The following is a 22,242-nucleotide window of genomic DNA, read 5'->3' as shown; positions in this document are numbered from 1 at the left end:
TGCTGTCCCCACAGACGGCCGCCCCAGCGGGGGCCCTACTCAGCTAGTACGCCTGCGCCACGCACTAGCCCGCGCACTCCGGGGTTCCCCGATGTTACTTATGCGGCCAGCAGAAACACCCCTGCCAACGCTGCCCGGCCCGCGCTGCCCTTTGCAAGGCTTGCGGCAAAAAGGGGCACTTCGCCGTGGTGTGCCAGGCCCGCGCAGTCGCCGCTATCGCCCCTACACCCTAGTCTACACACAATGGGCGCCACCATCTTCATCTCCCCGGACCACGCACGGCCAGTGGGCGCTGCCATCTTCTCCCCCTCAGTCCACGTTCGGCCCATGGGCGCCGCCATCTTGTCCAACCCCCGCAACGTGCGGCCCATGGGCGCCGCCATTGTGTCCCCCGCAGGATCTTCAGGCGCCGCCATCTTGTCTCCCCCACAGGGCATGGACACCGACAGCATTCCAGGACCTGGGCCCTTCAGGCTCCCCATCATCCGACGCTAGCGACGACTGACCACGACTCGCCTCAGTGACGATCGACCAGTCTCGTCCGCACAACCTGGCCACCGCATCGACCAGTGTGAAAATCAATGGCCACGTGACCTCTTGCCTGCTGGACTCCGGGAGCACCAAAAGCTTCATACACCCGGATACGGTAAGGCGTTGCTCCCTCGCGGTACACCCTGCCAACCAAAGAATCTCCCTGGCCTCCGGATCCCATTCCATCGCGATCCGGGGGTACTGTACGGTCACACTCACGGTTCAGGGCGTAGAATTCAGCAGCTTCTGCCTCTACGTCCTCCCTAACCTCTGAGCTGCTCTACTACTAGGCCTGGACTTCCAGTGCAATCTCCAGAGCCTAACCCTCAAATTCGGCGGCCCCTACCACCCCTCACTGTGTGCGGCCTCGCGACCCTAAAGGTCGATCCGCCTTCTCTCTTCGCAAATCTAACCCCGGATTGCAAACCCATCACCACCAGGAGCAGACGGTACAGCACCCAGGACAGGACCTTCATCAGGTCCGAGGTCCAGCGGCTGCTTCGGGAAGGCATCAACGAGGCCAGCAACAGCCCCTGGAGAGCCCAAGTGGTAGTCATTAAAACTGGGGAGAAACACAGAATGGTCGTGGACTACAGCCAGACCATCAATCGGTACACGCAGATCGACGCTTACCCCCTCCCACGCATATCTGATATGGTCAATCAGATTGCACAGTACCGGGTCTTCTCAACGGTAGACCTCAAATCCGCCTACGACCAACTCCCCATCCGTAAATCGGACCGTCCATACACCGCCTTCGCGGCAGACGGCTGCCTATACCACTTCCTTAGGGTTCCCTTCGGCGTCACTAACGGGGTCCAAAGGGTGATGGACCGACTGGTCGACCGGTACGGTTTTCGGGCCACTTCCCGTACCTAGACAACGTCACCATCTGCGGCATTGACCAGCAGGACCATGATTCCAACCTTGCCAAATTTCTCCACACCGCCACTCTCCTCAACCTCACCTACAACAAGGAGAAGCACGACCCGCTTAGCCATACTTGGCTATGTGGTCCAGAACGGAGTTCTGGGGCCCGATCCCGACCGCATGCGTCCCCTCATGGAGCTCCCCCTTCCCCACTGCCCCAAGGCCCTCAAACGCTGCCAGGGATTCTTCTCATACTACGCCCAGTGGGTCCCAAACTATGCGGACAAGGCCCGCCCACTCATACAGTCCACACACATTCCCCTGGCGACCGAGGCACAACAGACCTTCGCCCATATCAGAGCCGATATCGCCAAGGCCGGGATGCACGCAGTAGACGAGACACTGCCCTTTCAAGTAGAGAGCGACGCATCGGATGTCACCCTAGCCGCCACCCTCAATCAGGCAGGCAGACCCATGGCAATCTTCTCCGGCACACTTCATGCCTCAGAAATTCAGCACTCATCCGTCGAAAAAGAGGCCCAAGCTATTGTTGAGGCTGTGCGGCATTGCAGGCATTACCTGGCCGGCGGGTGATTCACCCTCCTCACTGACCAACGGTCGGTAGCCTTCATGTTCAATAACACACAGCGGGGCAAAATCAAAACGATAAAATCTTGAGGTGGGGGATCGAGCTCTCCACCTATAATTACGAGATTTTGTATCGCCCCGGCAAACTCAACGAGCCCCCAGATGCCCTATCCCGAGGTACATTTGCCAGCGCACAAGTAGACTGACTCCGGGCCCTGCACGACAGCCTTTGTCACCCGGGAGTCATACGGTTGTACCAATTTGTCAAGGCTCACAATCTGCCCTACTCCGTCGAGGAAGTACGGACAATCACCAAGGACTGCCAGGTCTGTGCGGAGTGCAAGCCGCACTTCTACCGGCCGGACCGTGCGCGCCTGGTGAAGGCCTCCCGCCCCTTTGAACGCCTCAGCGTGGATTTCAAAGGGCCCCTCCCCTCCACTGACCGAAACACGCATATTCTCATTGTGGTCGATGAGTACTCCAGGTTCCCCTTCACCATCCCATGCCCCGACATGACATCTGCCACCGTCATCAAAGCCCTAACCACTATCTTCACTCTGTGCGGTTTCCCCGCCTATATCCACAGTGACAGGGGATCCTCATTCATGAGCGATGAGCTGCGTCAGTTCCTGCTCAGCAGGGGTATCGTGTCCAGCAGGACGACCAGCTATAACCCCCGGGGAAATGGGCAGGTGGAGAGGGAGAACGGGGTGGTAGAGAGGGCCGTCCAACTGGCCCTACGGTCCAGGAACCTCCCAGCCTCTCGCTGGTAGGAGGTCCTCCCTGATGCACTCCACTCCATTCGGTCACTGCTGTGCACCGCCAGTAACAACACACCCCAAGAACGTCTCTTTGCCTTCCCCAGGAAGTCCACATCCGGGGTGTCGCTCCCGACTTGGTTCGCAGCTCCAGGACCAGCCTGCTCCGTAGGCACGTCCGACTCCACAAGGTGGATCCGTTGGTGGAGAGGGTGCAATTGCTCCATGCCAACCCCCAGTATGCCTACGTGGCGTACCCCGACGGCCACCAGGATACTGTCTCCCTCAGGGAGCTGGGACCAGCAGGTTCCACACACACACCCCTCCGACCCGGCCCCACCCTCCCCTCCCCCGGCGCTCCCAGCATTAACCCCACCAGGACCATCCGTCCTTCCCCAGCCCACGCCCGAGGATGTAGAGGATTTTGGCACGCTCCCTGAGTCACCGAACATGGGGCCAGCATCGACATCACTGCCACCACTACGTCGCTCCCAGCGGAACATCCAGGCACCGGACCGGTTAAACCTCTAACTGGTCCGCCGGACATCAAAAGACATTTTTAGTCTGCTCAAATACTGTAAATATAGATTCATTGCTGTATGTAGTTCTCCATCACTGCCGCCGGACTCAATTTTAACAGGGGGTGAATGTGGTAAACCACTGTCACACCTTTATTAGGTGATGTAAGGTAGGACCTGTACTACAGGTTCGCCGGTAGTCCCTGCCTGCTGGCTCTGCCCAGTAGGCGGAGTATAAATATGCGTGTCCTTCATTCAGCAGCCATTTTGCCAGCTGCTGTGGGAGGCCACACATATTAGAGCAATAAAGCCTCAGTTGTATCCAACTCTAGTCTTTGTTCAATTGATCGTGCATTAGAGGGTCAATGATAGGGTTCACCCGGAGGTGGCAGCCGTTCGTCGACTTTCTCGGGGAAAATTAAACTGTCAGCAGAAGCAGTCTTCCAAAGGAGGGTGGGGGTGGGGGGGTTGAGGGCAGGATTGTTGTTTCATGGTTGGGGTGTGTGATGATTGGGGATGGGGTGGGGGGGGGCGGGAAATGTTTATTGTACCATGTTTATGGCATTGTTATTGTTATTATTAGAAAAACTTGCAATTACCCTAATAAAAACATTATAAAAAAACACAGTTACATCTGAATAGAAAATGTATAATTTGTGTGAAAGGATAATACAAATCATGGGCGGGATTCTCCGAAAACTGGCGCGATGTCCGGGACACGGCGCAAAAAACGGCGGGGATCTCTCCATCGTCGGGCCCCCCCAAACAACGCAAATTCTCTGGCCCCGAATGGGCTAGCAGCCGCGTGACGCCATTCGCGATGGCGTCACCCGACGTGGACGTCATTGCCGCTACATGGCGTGACGGCTCAAAAGACGCGCGCCCCCCCCACCCCGGAAGACCCGACAGGATGGCCGCCCGCCGCGCAGCCCCGAGGTTCCAGGACCGCGACATCGAGGCGCTCCTGGGCGCAGTGGAGGAGAAGAGGGAGTCCCTGTACCCCGGACACGGCCGCAGGGTCGCCCCACGCCTCAGCTGGCATCTGTGGAGGGAGGTGGCAGAGGCCGTCACCGCTGCGGCCCTGACACCACGGACAGGCACCCAGTGCCACAAGAAGGTGAACAACCTCGTCAGGGCAGCCAGGGTGAGTCCCCCCCCCCCTCCCTGCCCGATATGCGGCACACCCCCAGGTGAAACTAACCCTAACCTCTGCACTATACGCGCAACCGATGGCGTTCATTCATATACCTGTCTAACACTGTTGCCCTTTACCCCTGCCATCCACCTGTCCCCCACAGGAGAAGCGCGCACACAACAATAGGTAGCATGAGAGGACTGGAGAGGGCCCAGCAGATGAGAGACCACTCACCGTACATGAGGAAAGGGCCCTGGAACTGGCTGGCGGACCTGCAGAGGTCGGGGGCCCACCAGCAAGTGAGCCACCGACAGCCCGTCCCCATATCCCCTCTCCACCATATTCCCCATATGCCCTATATTCCCCATATCCCCCCTCCCCACCCCTCCCCCATATCCCGCACATCCCCCTTCCCCCATATCCCCCGCCCCATATCCCCATATCCCCCCTCCCCCACATCCCCTTCCCCCATATCCCCCTTCCCCCATATCCCCCTTCCCCATATCCCCCTTCCCCCATATCCCCCTCCCCCATATTCCCCCTCCCCATATCTCCCTTCCCCCATATCCCTCCTCCCCCATATCTCTCTTCCCCATATCACCTGATCACCGCCTGCGTGTCTAACCATGCATGCTTCATTGTGTATCGCAGGAGCAAACGTCGAGGCATCAATCCCCGCAGATGCCGACCGCCCGCAGGATGCCCCAGGGCGACCACGGGATACGGAGAGACCCGGACCCTCTGGCACGCGACACCCGCAGGATGCCCCAGGGTGACCACGGGATACGGAGAGACCCGGACCCTCTGGCACGCAACGCCCGCAGGATGCCCCAGGGCGACCACGGGCGACGGAGAGACCTGGAGCAATAGGGAGACGATGCCCCCGTCTCGTGTGGTTGCGGCGACGCAGGCGTGTGCCACCCAGCGACGAGCGGGGCAGCCACAGGCCCCCATCGCAGCCGATCCACGAAACCACTACCCAAGACACCACTACCCAGGACACCCCTACCCAGGAGACCCCTACCTAGGACACCCCTACCCAGGACACCCCTACCCAGGAGACCCCTACCCAGGACACCCCTACCCAGGACACCCCTACCCAGGACACCCCTACCCAGGACATCCCTACCCAGGAAACCGAAATACTGGACAGTGACACAGATTGGATGGGCGGAGACGAACTGCCACCCAAAAGTGCCATGGACTCAGAGTCGGACGATGCGCACCACACAACGCCACTGCTGTCTCCAACACCCTCCACCATCGCAGAGACGCTCACCTCGGTTGGGTACTTTAGTGATGAGGCGTCTGGTACACTCACTGGTGTGCACAACACAGCCGTCCCGGTACAGCAGGTGGAGGTAGGAGCAGCAGAGGGGCCGGGAGGTCGCAGGGTATCCTGGCGCAAGCGAACATCTGCCGCCCAGATGGATCCGGGGTTCCTGGAGTTACTACACCCACCCATAGCCCCGATGCAACCACTGACCCGGAGACGAGCGAAGAGGGTGACGGCCGGCTTGCGGCGGCTGCAGTCGCAGGTGGAGGAGTCCACCCGCGTCCAGGAGCTGGAGTGGTGCCGGTCATGCGTGCCACCCAGGCCGACACCACATGGGTGGAGGCAATGGGTGCGATGGTGTCAGACATGGGGAGCAGTTTGAGAGGCCTGGGGTTTTCCGTGCAGGCGGCGCCTGTGGCCCAGGACGTGGCTGCCCTCTCACAGGAGGCCATGAGCCAGCGCCAGCGGCAGATGGCAGAGGCGCTCAACGCCGTGGCCCTGTCTCAGCAGGCAATGGCCCAATCCCTGCAGGCTATGGCCCAGTCTCAGCAGGCCATCGCTGAGGGCATCGGTGCCATTGCTAGCCGGCGTCGCACAGTCACAGACAGGGATGGGCAACTCCCTGAGCTCCATGGCTGCAAACCTGCAGACCCTTGTCGATACCAGCACGAGCCTCCAGGACTGGCATCGCCAGATGTCGGAGGGGCGTCGGATGGCCGGTCCGTTCGCACCCCTGACCCATGTAGAGGCCTGGGGGCCATTGGGCACCCCGAGGGAGGAGGAGCTGCTGGCGCCCGTCCCTGGTCCCACTGTAGGGGAGGTCCCAGAACACCGCGGCACCTCGGACTCCCCCCTTCCGTTCCAGGTGCATCGGGTGGGCAACGGGCAGGACAGGCTGGCAGCTCACCATCCCAGTCGCCCGGGTCGCAGCCTGGCCCATCTAAGCCAGGACGCCACAGGAAACGGCCGCCAAAGGGATCCAGTGTCAGAGGGCAGGAATCACAGGAGTCCACCTCCAGTTCAGCTGTACCGTCTGGGGAACCACCTAGGTGTAGTCAAAGGGCCTGTAAGGCCAAACAATTAGACACTGAGTAAGTTGGCACGGGTGCAGGGCACAGATTTGTTATAGGGGCTAGGGCACGTGTATGCACTGTTTGTTATTAAAATCACTTTAACACCGACAGAAGCTGCCTTTGTGCTCTGTCCGAAGCGTGCGGGGGTGTCATGTACGTTGAGCACCAGTGTGTGTGTGAGGGGTGGTCTTATGTCGGCCTCAGGTGAGTCTGCCCCCTTCCCCCTGGGCCGCCCTCACCATCCCCCTGGGCAGAGGACGGGACCGTGCGCTGCAGTGTCACAGCCGCATACAGGGATGGTCCGGGTGGATGGTGGTACTGTGGCCATGGGTCAGACATAGTCCAACGATGTGGAGCCAGGAGCTCACCGCAGGGCGGGTTGTCGTCATCCTCCATGGCCCGGCCGTCGTGCCGCAGGTGGATCTGCAATGGGGGGGGGGTGGTGTGCATGCGGGTGGGGTGGGTGTGGTTCGGGGGGGGGGGGTGAAGGTGCTGGGTGGGTGGGGGTGGGGGGGGGGTGAGGGTGTTCGGGTGTTGCCAAGGTGTGCGGTATGTGGCCATACTCGCCGATTCCCACGCCCCCTAGTCAGTGAAGCGGGCGGCTATCAGCCTGTCCTGTGCCCGCTGGCCCAGCCGGTAACAGTGGACAGCCACGCGCCCATGTCTAACCCGTCTGCCCTGACCATTACCCCCATCCCCCTCATCTGGGGAGGACTGCGCCTCTTCCGGCTGCTCCTCCACTCCGCCCTCCTCGGCCTGCGGAACATCGCCCCTCTGCTGGGCTATGTTGTGCAGGACGCAGCACACCACAATGATGCGGCTGACCCTATCTGACGGACACTGGAGGGCACCCCCAGAGAGGTCCAGGCACCTGAAATGTATTTTGAGCATGCCAAAGCACCTCTCTATCACACCCCTTGTCGCTGCATGGGCATCGTTGTAGCTGTTCTCCACGTCATTCTGTGGCCTCCGTATAGGCGTCATCAGCCACGACCGCAACGCGTAACCCCTGTCGCCCAGCAACCAGCCCCTCAGCCGGGGGTGGCGTCCCTCGTACATGCCGGGGATGTAAGACCGCGACAACACGTATGAGTCATGTACACTTCCCGGGTACCGGGCGCAGACATGCAGGATAATCATGCGGTGATCGTAGACCACCTGGATGTTCATGGAATAGGTCCCTTTCCTATTGATGAACACGGCCCTGTTATCCGCAGGTGGCCACACAGCAACGTGCATCCCATCGATTGCTCCCTGGACCATGGGAAACCCGGCCACGGCAGAGAAGCCCACGGCCCGGGCATCCTGGCTGGCCCGGTCCATAGGGAAGCGGATGTAGAGGTCCGCAATGGCATATAGGGCGTTTGTCACTGCCCCGGATGCACCGGTGCACCGATGTCTGCGATATGCCGGACAGGTCCCCACCTGGTGTCTGGAATGACCCCGTGGCATAGAAGTCCACGTAACCTTGACGGACACGGGAAAAGGGCGTCCCCCCCCCCCCCCCCCCAGTGCCACGTGGTGCCAGGTGTGCCAGAATGTGGCAGATGTGTGCCATGGTTTCCCGGCTCATCCGGAGTCTCCTGCATTCCCGGTCCGTGAGGTCCTGGTACGACAGCCGGGGCCGGTACACACAGGGCCTCCTCGGGCGCCTCTGTTGCCGTGGCGCCGCGACGTCCTCCTCCCCCTCCTCGTGTTCCTCCTCCACTACGTGCTCCCCCTGCTCCTCCTCCTCATCCTGTCGGGCGGGTGTCCCTCCAGCCTGGGCGGCTGCCACTTGCCCCTCTGCGGCATGCTCCTCTGCGGCAGCCTGCGCCGCCTCTCTGGCACGCTCCTCCTCCTCCTCCAGGGCAACATGGAGAATAGCGGCTGCCGCCTCGGCTGCCAACATCTCTGGCTGATCAGAAAACATTACGGCCTGCGGGGGGGGGGGGGGGGGGGGGGGGGGAATGTCGACATGTCATCATTGCCCGTACCCCGCCTCCCCCCAGCCAGGTGGCATGGGCTGCATGGGCGCGACTGTTGGAGGATGACACCTGGCCAGGTGGACAAACTCCCTTGCCCTTGCACCCCCCGTCCCCGGCACTCATCCCCCTCGCCGGCACTCACCCCCCCCTACCCGGCACTTACCCACCCCATACCCGGCACTCATCCCCCGTACCCGGCACTCACCCCGCCCGTAACCGGCATTTATCCCCCCCATCCCCGGCACTCATCCACCCCGTCCCCGGCACTCATCCACCCCGTCCCCGGCACTCACACCCCCCCATCCCCGGCACTCATCCCCCCCCGTACCTGGCACTCACCCCCCCCCCGTAACCGGCACTTATCCACCCGTCCCCAGCACTCACCCCCCCCCCCCCCCCCGTACCCGACACTCATCCCCCCTACCCGGCACTCATCCCCCCGTACCCAGCACTCACCCCCCCCCCCACCCGGCATTCACCCCCCCGTACTCGGCACTCATCCCCCCATCCCCGGCACTCACTCCCCCGTACCCGGCACTCGTCCCCCCCGTACCCGGCCCTCACCCCCCGTACCCGGCACTCATCCCTCCCCCGTACCCGGCACTCATCCCCTCCCGTACCTGGCACTCATCCCCCCCCGTACCTGGCACTCACCCCCCCCGTACCCGGCACTCATCTCCCCTCCCCGGCACTCATCCCCCCCGTACCCAGCACTCACCACCCCGTACCCGGCACTCACCCCCTCCCCCCCGGCACTCATCCCCCCCATTCCCCTTGCTGGCACTCATCCCCCCGTACCCGGCACTCACCACCCCGTACCCGGCACTCACCCCCCCCCTTACCCTGCACTCACCCCCTCCTCCCCGGCACTCACCCTCCCCGGCACTCATCCCCCCGTTCCCCTCGCTGGCACTCATCCCCCCGTACCCGGCACTCCCCGAAGCCCCCCCCCCGCCGCACACACACCTCTCCCCCACACAGACAGACTGCGACCACGCCATCACCTCTCCTGTGGCCACCCCCCAGGCCGTGACCTACCTCCACGCTGGACGGCGTCAACCATCAGCACTGGTTGACGCCATTAAAAAGGTGTTTTGATTTACGCCGACATGACCATGCTTCGGCCCATCCGGCCGGGGGAATATGGGCAACCCCGGAGTCCATTGTCTCCCACCCGCCCCTGCCATTCTCCGAGGCGGGCGGCGCGATTGATGCCCCGCTGACTTTTCACCCTTCGGAGAATTCGGCGGGCGGCGGGGGTGGGATTCACCAGCCCCCGGTGATTCTCCGACCCGGCATGGGGTCGGAGAATCCCGCCCCATGTTTTTGTATATAAATGTTAACATCTCCAAAGGATGGGGGTTGTGGTGATATGCCTGTGAATAGTCTTGTACATAGTTAGTAATCCGACCTCGAACCAGCTGGTGGCGTCAGACATCGGTCATGTGATGAGAGGCAATTGGGAGTTGGTAGTAAGGGGTACAACAGGTCAGTCGCACATAGGGTAGCTCCAGGAGAGTTCACCAAACTCATTTAGTAACTTTATCTGTACAGTAATCTGTTTGTTATCTTTCCGCGTGCTCTTCAAGCAACTATCGTAGTTGAACAAGTAGGTGTTCTGTCTACATCATTGCAAAGGCAAGGTAGCAGAACACAACATAAAGGAATTAAGGAAGATGGAGATATTGCTGGAAGGTAGAGTTAAATTGAAAATCAGCTATGATCTTGTTGAATGGCCACACTCAAAGGGTCAAATGGACTCTTCCTGCTCCTCTTGCTTATGCATTTATGTTTACTTCAGTGCCCACACAGCGTGTTCAGCTGCAGCATAAAGTTCAAACTCCTCAACCACAAAATGTTACCTTGACCTAACTTCAGAAAATCAACTTTTACTACACTAGTGCAATTGTTTCTCAATTCCCACGTTAACCATCATTGTGGCCATTTTAAGACAGGCTGCCAATGTAGTGTCAATTATTTTTGTCAAATTGTACTCAGTTTGTCAGGCTATGAAGGACTGGATTGAATTCCTGCTGCCCTTCTACAGCTGCTAAAGAGAGGACACCTACATTTTTCAGTATGTCTAAATGCAGATCCAAATCCCAGAGGTGAAGTTGACGCAATCATAATGACTTTGTTGCCCATTAGATGTTGGTGCTAATAAGACTTTAAAAACAAAACAGACACACAAGCTGCGTTTCTCAGCCAAGCCTATTCCATTGGTCACAATTTCACTCGTATTGGCAGTACAGGACTCGTGCCATTTTCGTGCCTTATATTGGAGTTCAGCTGTATCGTACAGAACAGCGAAAACACAATTCAACTAAAACTAGGGTAATCCATTTTATATTTCATAATCAAGCAAATGCAAAGCAAGCAATTTAGTGCAGATTCAAATTGAAATGTGAATTGACAATTTAATGTAACATTTTTACTTGACGATGTTTTTACATTCTTTTCATCCTGTATAGTCATACTGCATTTTAAGATCCATTGAGTCTGCTTACTTTTAACATTACATGTAACAGGTATTAAGCTAAAATCATAATCCCATCACGACTGATTTAGATGGAAACGATGGTGGTTTTGGCAATTTTTCTTTCAGTTCAAACAAGAGCTGAAAATAATAAAATGTTCTGCCTCAAATTATTTACTTTGAAACAGATCCAACAGTTTGCCCAAGGTTGTTTTTCAATTCTTTGCATTAGAAGTTGGAATTTACTCTGTCAGTTCAATATTTCACACATCAATATGCTTTTGGCTTTCAGTGTGACATTAGTGTTCACAATAAGGTGGACGGGGGGGGGGGAGAACGAGTAAACATGAGTGAAAGCAAATAATGTCTTACTTTCACCTCTTGTTGCTTAGCAGCATTAGAACTAAAGGAATGGCAACAAAATCTTTTCCAAAATCTTTTGTATAAATACAAGTCGAGACACATTTATACTCTTAAAGTTGAGGTACTTCTATAAATATTTCAGAAGGAGCCAGCTGAGCTGTGTAAATATTACCTACCCTCTTGTTAAAAGAAATCAATTATAACACATTTATCCTGGCTTAGGTAGTGGTTCTTGATGGCAAAGAATGTGCTTGAAAACAGTTGCTGAGCTTGTGGTCTATTTATTCTTTGCTGATCTTTGCATTTACTATCTGGGCTTCAGAACCTGCCACATACTCATATGTTTTGGCTTATTGGTGCTCCATCTCTATACTTACTGCAAAGAAAACCATAGTAAAGGCAATCAAAGAAATACCCAGAGACTGGTCCATTTCTCACTACTAACTGGTGGATTAGAAAGAGGCAACCTGCATTTATAAAGCATCTTTCATAACCTCAGAATAAATGTCCCAATGTGCTTCAAAGCCAGAAAGTGTTTTCAAAGTGTAAAGAAAGCATATGGCATGCTTGTCTTCACAGGACGGGGTATCGAGTATAAAAGCTGGAAAATTATGTTACAATTATATAGAACGTTGGTGAGGCCAATTTGGAATACTGTGTCCAATTCTGGTCACAACACTACCAGAAGGATGTGGAGGCTTTGGAGAGAGTACAGAAAAGGTTTACCAGGATGTTGCCTGATACGGAGGATATTAGCTATGAGGAAATATTGAATAAACTGGGATTGTTCTCCCCAGAGCGACGGAGGCTTAGGGGCGATCTGATAGAAGTTTATAAAGTTATTAGGGGTATAGATAGGGTGAACAGTTGGAGGCCTTTCCCAGGGCGGAAATGACAATTACAAGGGGGCACAACTTCAAGGTGAGGGGGAAAGGTTCAGTGGAGATGTGCGGGGGAAGTTTTTTATACAGAGGGTGGTGGTGGCCTTGAATGCATTGCCAAGTGAGGTGGTTGAGGCAGATACGTTAGTGACCTTTAAGACTTATGAAAAATGAAATGAAAATCGCTTATTGTCACAAGTAGGCTTCACATGAAATTACTGTGAAAAGCCCCTAGTCGCTACATTCCGGCGCCTGTTCGGGGAGGCTGTTACGGGAATCGAACCGTGCTGCTGGCCTGCCTTGGTCTGCTTTCAAAGCCAGCAGGCTTTGTCATTGGCATAAAAGCCGTTTGGGGACTCCTGTTGGATTCTCTGCCCTGTCCACCAATTCCCAGCTGCTGAAAACAGGGGTTCGAATCCCAGCTAGTACTGTTTCTGCTCGATGACCTCTCATAAGAATCCTGAACAATTCCTATTTTCAATCTATGCTGTGTCTTGCTTTTCACATATTTTAGTATAAAATTCATGTCAACCAAATGGCAATGCTATTTTTTTTAAATGAGGAGTCAGCGATAGCTGCATGATAGCACTTTCACCTGAGTTACAAGGTCATTGATGCAGAGTCCATTCCATAGCTTTCAATCCATAATCTAGATTGGCAATCCAGTAGCATACCGAGGGGTGCTGCATGCCATCTTTCAGAGGAGACATTAAACCAGGCTCTGTCTGCCTCTCAAGTGGACATGTAAGAATCCTTAGCAGTATTTCGACAAAGAACAGGAAAGTTCTTCTCAGTGTCCTCAAAATCTATGACTAAAGCAAATTTTCTGGTCATTGTTTCGTATAAATTAGCTGCCGCATTTCCTATTTTATAACAGTGAATACAAAGAACAAAGTACAATACAGAACAGGAACAGGCCCTTTGGCCTCCAAGCCTGTGCCGATTAGGTGTCCTATCTAGACCAACTGCCTATATCCTCCTATACCCCGTCTGTTCATGTGCCTATGCCAATGGGATTTCCTACTCCCATTGTCCCCGCCAAGGATGTACTGGGTTCCCACCATGAAAGGTCGAGAACCCCGTTACCATGCATCTACATTTCATTAGCGAGTTTCCCTGCTATATTGTTCCCCCACATTATGATTTCACCCAAAAGCGGCATCACATCACATTAGTGGGGCATACAACAGTTTTGACAAACGGGGACCTGGAGAACGATACCCGCTGGCAGTGCACAGGTAGGTACAGCCATCAGGAGGGAGAGGGTCATGCCTGCGCAGTACCCTGACAGTGCTCTAGCACTGTTCCCAGCAGTGCCTTCTGGCCCTCGCACTGCCGGAGAGGGGGGCTTCCATTGGGGGTGCCCGTTAGGGCTGGTCCCATGGGCGGGATTCTCCGACACCCCACCGGATCAGAGAATGGCCGGGGGGGCGGCGTGAATCCCACCCCCGCCGGCTGCCGAATTCTCCGGCGCCGGGGATTTGGCGGGGGCGTGAATCGTGCCGCGCCAGTCGGGGGCCATTGGCAGCGGCCACTCCCGCCGATTCTCCGGCCCACGGTGGGCCGAGTGGCCGCCCGTTTTCGGCCAGTCCCGCCGGCGTATATTACACCAGGTATCTGCCAGCGGGACCTGGCTGTGTGGGCGGCCTCCGGTGTCCACTGGGGGGGAGGGGGGGGCACGGGGGGATCTGGCCCTGGGAGGTGCCCCCACGGTGGCTTGGCCCGCAGTCGGGGCCCACCGATCCGCGGGCGCGCCTGTGCTGTGGGGACGCTCCATTCTTCCGCGTCGGCCACTGTGGTCCGCCGCCATGGCTGACGCAGAGATGAACCCCCCTGCACTTGCGCTGGTATGATAGCAGCACACGCTGGTGCTCCCGCGCATGTGCCAACTCGTGCCGGCCGGCGGAGGCCCTTCGCCGCTGGTTGGCATGGCGCCAAGCCCCTTCCCCGCCGGCCCGCGCGGTGCAAACCACTCCGGCGCCAGCCTTGCCCCTGAAGGTGCGTTGGATTCGGCACCTTTGGGGCCACACCTCGGCGCTGGAGTTGCCCGTGCTGCCGATTCCCGCAGAATCCCATCCCATGTCCGTGGGAGTGTGGGGGGGCGAGGGCTACCTGCGTCCAAGGGTATGATTTAGGTTTCCCTTGTCTATGGGATGGGGGATTGTGTGTGTGTGTGTGTGGGGGGGGTGGGGGGGGGTTAGGGGGGTGCATGTAGCGATCCTCTTTTAAAATTTTGTTTTATAATCGGGGCACTTGGACCCGCCTCCAAGTTTTTTCTTCACTAAGTGTCAAAACATATGGCGGGAATAGTCAGCAGTGGAGCTGGAGGGCTATAAGCCATTTTTCCCGCCTGAGTTGATGCTAAGTAAAAAAAATGATAAAACTCCGCTCACTAACTTTGTTTCTCGCTCTGCAACTACTGCTTGCCCTGCTGAATAGTTCCAGCATTTTCTATTCTAATTTCATTGATCCGATGATGATGCACTCACAGGGGCTGGTAGATAAGGAAATAGTTGATAAGCATCTGAGTCTGATTACGGAAATGATAATCTATTTGTCAATCCATGAAGTAACGGAAGAATGCCAGTTTGCACCTTACTTCTTAATATATTGTTATGGGCCACGGTTTAGAGAACCCCAAAGTGTATCATGGAGTTCACCCGACCCACAGCTTTTAATAGATTGTGGTTATGGGGAGCACACGGGCCTACCTTACAGGTGTGATGCAACAGAACTGTACAGTACTTTTAAATTAAAACAATGTTTATTTATGAAATCAGTTAACACTTTGCAAACCCACAGTAAACATCTTAACAACTATCAACACTAATCCTCCCCACAGATACAATATTCTATAAGTAAACCTTAATTTTTCCTTATTAACATCTATAAGACAAAAGACCATTTTTAACTCAGAGATCAGGTTTAAATTCACTACTGAGAGCAGTCAGCACTTTGAAATCACCCAATTGATCTGGAGATAGTCTTTAGTTTGCAGAGAGAGATCCTTATACAGCTCCTTGCTTTGCCTGCAGCTATCCAGCTCTCAAAGCGAAACTAAAACACACCCTGTAGCAAACTGCCCAAAGTGAAAGTAAATGCAGACAGACAGCCCAGCTCCACCCTGTTGCTCGTTTTAGCCTTAGTTTACTTATTCTTATTCTGTCACCTTTGCTCATGAGTCGCCAGGTATCTTTCTGATACAGCCACGTGGTTCAAGTCCAAGTAATGATTAATAATGCAACACACCGCTTAGTAAGAGTTAAATCAACGCTCATTTATTATATACAGCAATTAATACTTATACAATAATCCTACTTCTAGACTGCTACCTACCACTAAAGGCCAATACTTAACTTTTGTAAATGGCCCACCAGGTCAGGGAAACGAATGGTCTTTCGAATTGGTTCTGAGCCTGCGGGATTCAAAAGCTGGTACAAGTCGATAGTCAGGAGCGCCTATCTGGTAGCGATCACTGGAGTAAAACTTACGGTTTCTTGTAGAAGGGTCTCGAAGGTTGCGAGCAGGAAAAGAAGGGTCGATTTGAACTTGGCCCCTACTTTTATAGTCCCCAGGGGCTTCCTGCCTCTTGGGGCGGACCTTGTACCTGATTCCAAGTGATTGGACTTGGTCCCAATCACTTGGTTCGATATGCTCCAATACTGGAGCGATTCCTTGATCGGGGAGTGGTTGTTTACCTTTCTTTGTGTGAGCCCCTGCTGGCGCCGAAAGGTCTGGGTCGGCTTTATGTTGCTAATTTGTAGCAATTGTTCCCGGGGATGGCTGCTTAATATGCAGATGGCTGGGTTGTTGTGATGTTGATGGCTGCAGGTATCGGTCTTGACTGACTTCCCCAGAGGCGAATACACTGTTTTACCTGCAGCTGTCCGTTTGAGTCCCGATGGCTGATTTTCCCATCAGCCTCTTCCGTTCACCATTTTAGATCGGGGTTTGACCATTCTAATCGGAAGTCAGCCATTTTACATGGCTACAACCCACTCTCTGACAGCCCTGCAGCTCTCTAATAAACACCCATTTCTTATAGGTACACCCACTACAGCTATTCGATAAAAACACCCATTTCTTACAGGTATTCTCACATGACAACACCCCAAGAAAAAAAAACCCATCAACTTCAAGATGGTTTCATTTTTCACCTTTTCACTTTCCTTCAAGAAATATGGACACGAATACACATTTTTTTAAAAACAAAACAAACACGCAAACATTTAATAATAACATAGTATATTTTTGTTCTTCTTCCTCCAATGAACCTGCTTCTGTTCATCACATTCATGACAAAGCATTGGCTATCACGTTTTCTTATCCTGCCACATGTACTATTTTTAAATGAAATGGCTGTAACAATAAACTCCGTCGAAACACTCTTGCATTGTTATTCCGGAATCGCTCCAAAAACGTCAATGGATTATGATCAGTATATTTAATGGTGTCAGACGGATTGCTGGTCACATAAATGTGAAAATGTTGCAAAGCTAGCACCAAACTCAAAGTTTCCTTCTCAATCGTTGAATACTTTTTCTGGTGCGAATTCAATTTCTTTGAAAAATAACCAATAGACCGCTCTAGTCCTTCATCATTGTCTTGTAGAAGCACCGCACCTACGCCCACATCACTCGCATTACCAGCCACTTTGAATGGTTTGGTATAATTTGGGATGGCTAACACAGGAGCAGTGGTTAACACAGCCTTCAGGCAGTCAAATGCCTGTTGACACTCCGCTGTCCACTCAAATTTGCTACGCTTCTTTAGCAAGTCCATCAGTGGAGCAACCACACTACTAAAGTTTGGCACAAATTTCCGGTAGAATCCACTCATGCCAAGAAATCGCATTATTTCCCTTCGTGTCGAGGGTACTGGAAACTGCCCAATAACTTTTGTTTTCACATCCCGTGGGACCATTCAACCCTGTGCGATTGTATGGCCAAGGAAAGTGAATTGGGCTTTTCCAAGTTCACTTTTGGCTAGGTTTACCACCAAACCCACTTCCTGAAGTCGATCGAATAACTCCATCAGATGTTTTAAATGTTCTTTCCATGTCTGGCTGAAAATTACCAGATCATCGACGTATACCGTACAATTGGGTAATCCTGAAACAACTTTGTTAGCTAAGTCGAAATGTGGCTGGGGCGTTTTTCATGCCAAATGGCATAACTTTGAATTGGTATATACCATTTGGAGTCACAAAAGCTGAAATCTCCTTCGCCCTGTTGGATAAAGGTACCTGCCAGTAACCTTTAAGTAAATCCAGTTTAGAAATACAAGCTGATTGTCCCACTTTCTCAATGCAATCCTCCAAACGTGGGATAGGATAAGAGTCCGTTCTTGTAACTGCATTAACCTTTCTATAGTCCACACACAACCGTTGGGTACCGTCTGGTTTTGGTACCATCACTATGGGTGAGTTCCATTGGCTGCAATCCACTTCAATTATGGCATTTTTAAACATACTCTCAATCTCTTTGTTAACCTGTGCCAATTTTAAAGGGTTAAGTCGACATGGATGTTGTTTAATTGGAACAACATTTCCCACATCTACATCATGTGTAGCCATTTTAGTGCTCCCCAACTTATCTCCACAAACTTGCGCATGTGATATCTATAACTCTTTCAGGTCAGTCTGTTTTTCCTCTGGAAGGTAACTCAACAATTTATCCCAATTTTTAAGAAAATCCTGGTTTTCCAATTTAATTTGAGGTATGTCAAATTCAAAGTCATCTGGATTTGCTTCATCACTTCGAGTTAGAATCATTAAAACCTCCTCCTTTTTCTCTCCTTCCCTTTCAAAGTACCTTTTAAGCATACCACATGACACACTCGGTGAGTTTTCCTTCTCTCTGGCGTTTTTACCACATAATTCACCTCACTTAATTTCCTTTCAATTTGATAAGGTCCACAAAACCTACCTTTTAAAGGTTCACCTACCACTGGTAACAATACTAAAACTTTATCTCCACTGGCAAAACTACGAACTTTGGATTTCTTGTCCGCTGCCCGTTTCATCACATTTTGTGCAATTTTTAAATGCTGTGTAGCCAATTCACCTGCTCTATTTAATCGTTCCCTCAAATTTGACACGTAATCCAATAGTGTAATTTCCGATTTCTCACTCACCAATTTTTCCTTAATCAATTTAAGTGGTCCTCTTACCTCATGACCAAAAATTTGTTCAAAAGGACTGAATTTGGTTGACTCATTGCGTGCGTGCCTAATCACAAACGGTACGAATGGAATTCCTTTATAATAATTGCTTATTGTCACAAGTAGGCTTCAATGAAGTTACTGTGAAAAGCCCCTAGTTGCCACATTCCGGCGCCTGTTCGAGGAGGCTGGTATGGGAATTGAACCCGCGCTGCTGGCCTTGTTCTGCATTACAAGCCAGCTGTTTAGCCAACTGTGCTAAACCTTTATCCCAATCCTCTGGATAATCTTGACAATAAGCCCTTAACATTGTCTTTAGTGTCTGATGCCATCTTTCTAACGCTCCCTGCGATTCTGGATGGCATGCAGTTGATTTAAATTGTTTTATTCCTAAGCTACCCATATATTCTTTGAATAACCTTGAGGTAAAATTTGATCCTTGATCCGATTGTATTTCTGTGGGTAGTCCATATCTAGTAAAGAATTTAAGTAACTCCTCTACAACCTTTTTAGCTGTAATATTGCATACTGGAATGACCTCTGGAAACCTAGTAGACACATCCATTAGAGTCAAAAGATATTGATTCCCACTTTTCGTTTTAGGAAGCGGTCCTACGCAATCAATTAAGACCCTTGTAAAAGGTTCCTCAAATGCTGGAATAGGTATTAGGGGCGCTGGTTTTATCACTGCTTGTGGTTTCCCTATCACTTGACATGTGTGACATGATCGACAAAATTTAACTACATCTTTCTGTAGTCCAGGCCAATAAAAATGTTTTTGAATTTTGGCTTAAGTTTTCCTTACTCCCAAATGACCTCCCACTGATACCTCATGTGCTACTCGCAACACCTCCTTCTATACCCTACCGGCAATACTACTTGATGAATTTCTGCCCACTTTTCATCCGCCTGCATATGTAAAGGTCTCCATTTTCTCATCAAGACATCACTTTTACGGTAATAACACTCTGGTATACACTCAGATTCATCCTCCATGTATGCTTTCTGATACATCCATTTTATTTCTAAATCTTTCTGTTGTAACTCCTGAACTAAAAATATCTGCCTCATCCTCCACCTGTTCTTGTTCTTTTCCAACTATCTGATCAAAAATCATTTCTGAGGGGCAGCACGGTGGCGCAGTGGGTTAGCCCGATTGCCTCACGGTGCCAAGGTCCCAGGTTCGATCCCGGCTCTGGGTCACTGTCCAAGTGGAGTTTGCACATTCTCCCCGTGTTTGTGTGGGATTCACCCCCACAACCCGTGCAGGCTAGGTGGATTGGCCATGCTAAATTGTCCCTGAATTGGAAAAAATGAATTGGGTATTCTAAATTTAAAAAAAAATAAAAATTGTTTCTGATAATTGAACTTCAACTTTATCTTCACTCTTTGATTTCTCCTGTGTCTTAACCTTTGACTTTGCGACATTGTTACTACACAATCCATAAAAATCCCAGGCTATTCATCCTTCAACACTTCAGTTGTCTGATTTTCCCCTGGCTTATCCACCACAGTAGGCAGCACTCCCACCTGCGATCTAGCTATATCATTACCCAAGATAAACTATATTCCTGGACAAGATAGTTTCTCTATCACCCCTACCAGCACTTCACCACTCTTCACTGGACTTTCCAACCGTACCTTATATAATGGAACACTACTCTTCTCACCCTGAATTCCACATATTACCACTTTGTTTGGCACCATTCTTCCCAAACTACATAACTCCTCATCTCTTACCATTAAAGATTGACTAGCCCCCGTATCTCTTAAAATTGTGACTTCTTTACCTGATACACATGAGTAAACGTTACCCACACAAGTAAATTCTTTAAAGACATCTTGCACCTTCTTATCAATCACCTCTTGATTAGGCTGTACAACCTTTTGCACCTCCTTCACCTCACTTGGGCTTTCCTTTACCACTTTAAAAACCCCACTGTCTTATCCTGTTTTACCACATCAGCCTTCCCAGTGCTTTGCTTCAACCACCAACACTGATTTTACATGGCCTAGTTTATTACAGTAAAAACATTTGAAACTTTTCATTTTTTTATCACCCTCCTGGATTTCTTTTTTAATCTGAGGTACACTCTCCTTATTATCCTACATCAGATCTTCTTTACCTCTGGCACTTGAGTATTTCTCTTTTCCCCAGTTTCTATCCCTCACAGGCTGAAACTGATGTTGTTAAACCAAGCTTTGATTTATGAACTAATTCATAATCATCTGCCATTTCTGCTGCTAACCTCGCAGTTTTAACCCTCTGCTCTTCCACATGAGTTCACACTACGTCAGGAATTGAATTTTTAAACTCCTCCAAAAGTATAATTTCTCTGAGAGCTTCATACGTTTGGTCTATTTTCAAAGCCCTTATCCACCTATCAAAATTATTCTGAGCCTTTCAAACTCCATGTATGTTTGACCAAATTCTTTCCTTAAAATTTCTAAACCTTTGTCTGGCGGCTCCAGGCACTAGTTCATATGCACCTAAGATGGATTTTTTCACCTCCTCATACGTCCCAGATACCTCCTCCGGTAGTGATGCAAATTCTTCACTAGCCCTACTTACCAGCTTTGTTTGAATCAGTAATACCCATATGCCCTGTGGCCATTTTACTTGTTTAGCTACCTTCTCAAATGAAATGAAAAAGGCTTCCACCTCCTTCTCATCAAACCTTGGCAATGCTTGGACATATTTAAATAGATCCCCACCAAGCCTTCGACTATTACGCTCTTTCTCACTATCGTCATCACTATCCTCCAACTGTACGTTTCCCTTTACGTCCGCCAATTTTAACTGACTGTTATGTTTCATAGCCATTTTCTGAAATTCAAACTCTCTCTCTTATTCCCTTTCCTCTCTATCTCTTTCTTTTTGTTCTGCTGGGGCTATTCTTTCTTTGTTTCTTTCTTCTCCCCCCTTTTCTTTTACCCTGATCTGTATCTCCCTTTCTCTTTCTTTTTCTCTCATTTTATATTCCAGCTGCTTCAATTCTTTTTCACGTTCAAGTTGCTTAATCTGCACCTGGAACTTTGCCATTTGCAATGATTCAGACTGTATCTCAGGCAATTTTAAATGCTCAGCTACCGCCCCTCCGCCAGGTCACTCACTCACACCCCCCGACTTCGGTGTCCTCGGGTCTCTCTATTCCAGCAAAATCCATCTCCGGGCTACCAGGGAGGCAAAGGCCAAAACGTTGGCCTCCCTCACCCTCTGAACACCCGGGTCTTCCACCCCACCAAATATTGCCACATCGGGTCTTGGGGCCACCTTCACCTTCAGCAGAACTCCTGCCAGAACCCCTTCAGTTTTGGACATGCCCAAAACATGTGGACATGGTTCCTCCCCAGGCACCGGCCACACTTGTCCTCCAACCCCTCAAAGAAGCTGTTGATTCTGGCCACCATCGTATGCGCCCTATGAGCTACCTTAAACTGCATAAGCCTTGCGCATGAAGAGGATGCATTCACCCTCCTCAGAGCCTCCTCCCACATCTCGGCCTCTATTTCCCCCCCCCCCCCAGTTTCTCCTCCCATTTCCGTTTTACTTCTCTTATCGGGGCTCCCTCCCAGTCCATTAACCCCTTGTAAATCTCAGACATCTTGCCCTCCCCACTCCTTCCTTCGACACCGCCTTATTC

The sequence above is a fragment of the Scyliorhinus torazame genome, chromosome 2 (genome assembly GCF_047496885.1).
Source record: "Scyliorhinus torazame isolate Kashiwa2021f chromosome 2, sScyTor2.1, whole genome shotgun sequence".
Taxonomy (NCBI): domain Eukaryota; kingdom Metazoa; phylum Chordata; class Chondrichthyes; order Carcharhiniformes; family Scyliorhinidae; genus Scyliorhinus; species Scyliorhinus torazame.
This window is presented reverse-complemented; position numbering follows the sequence as displayed.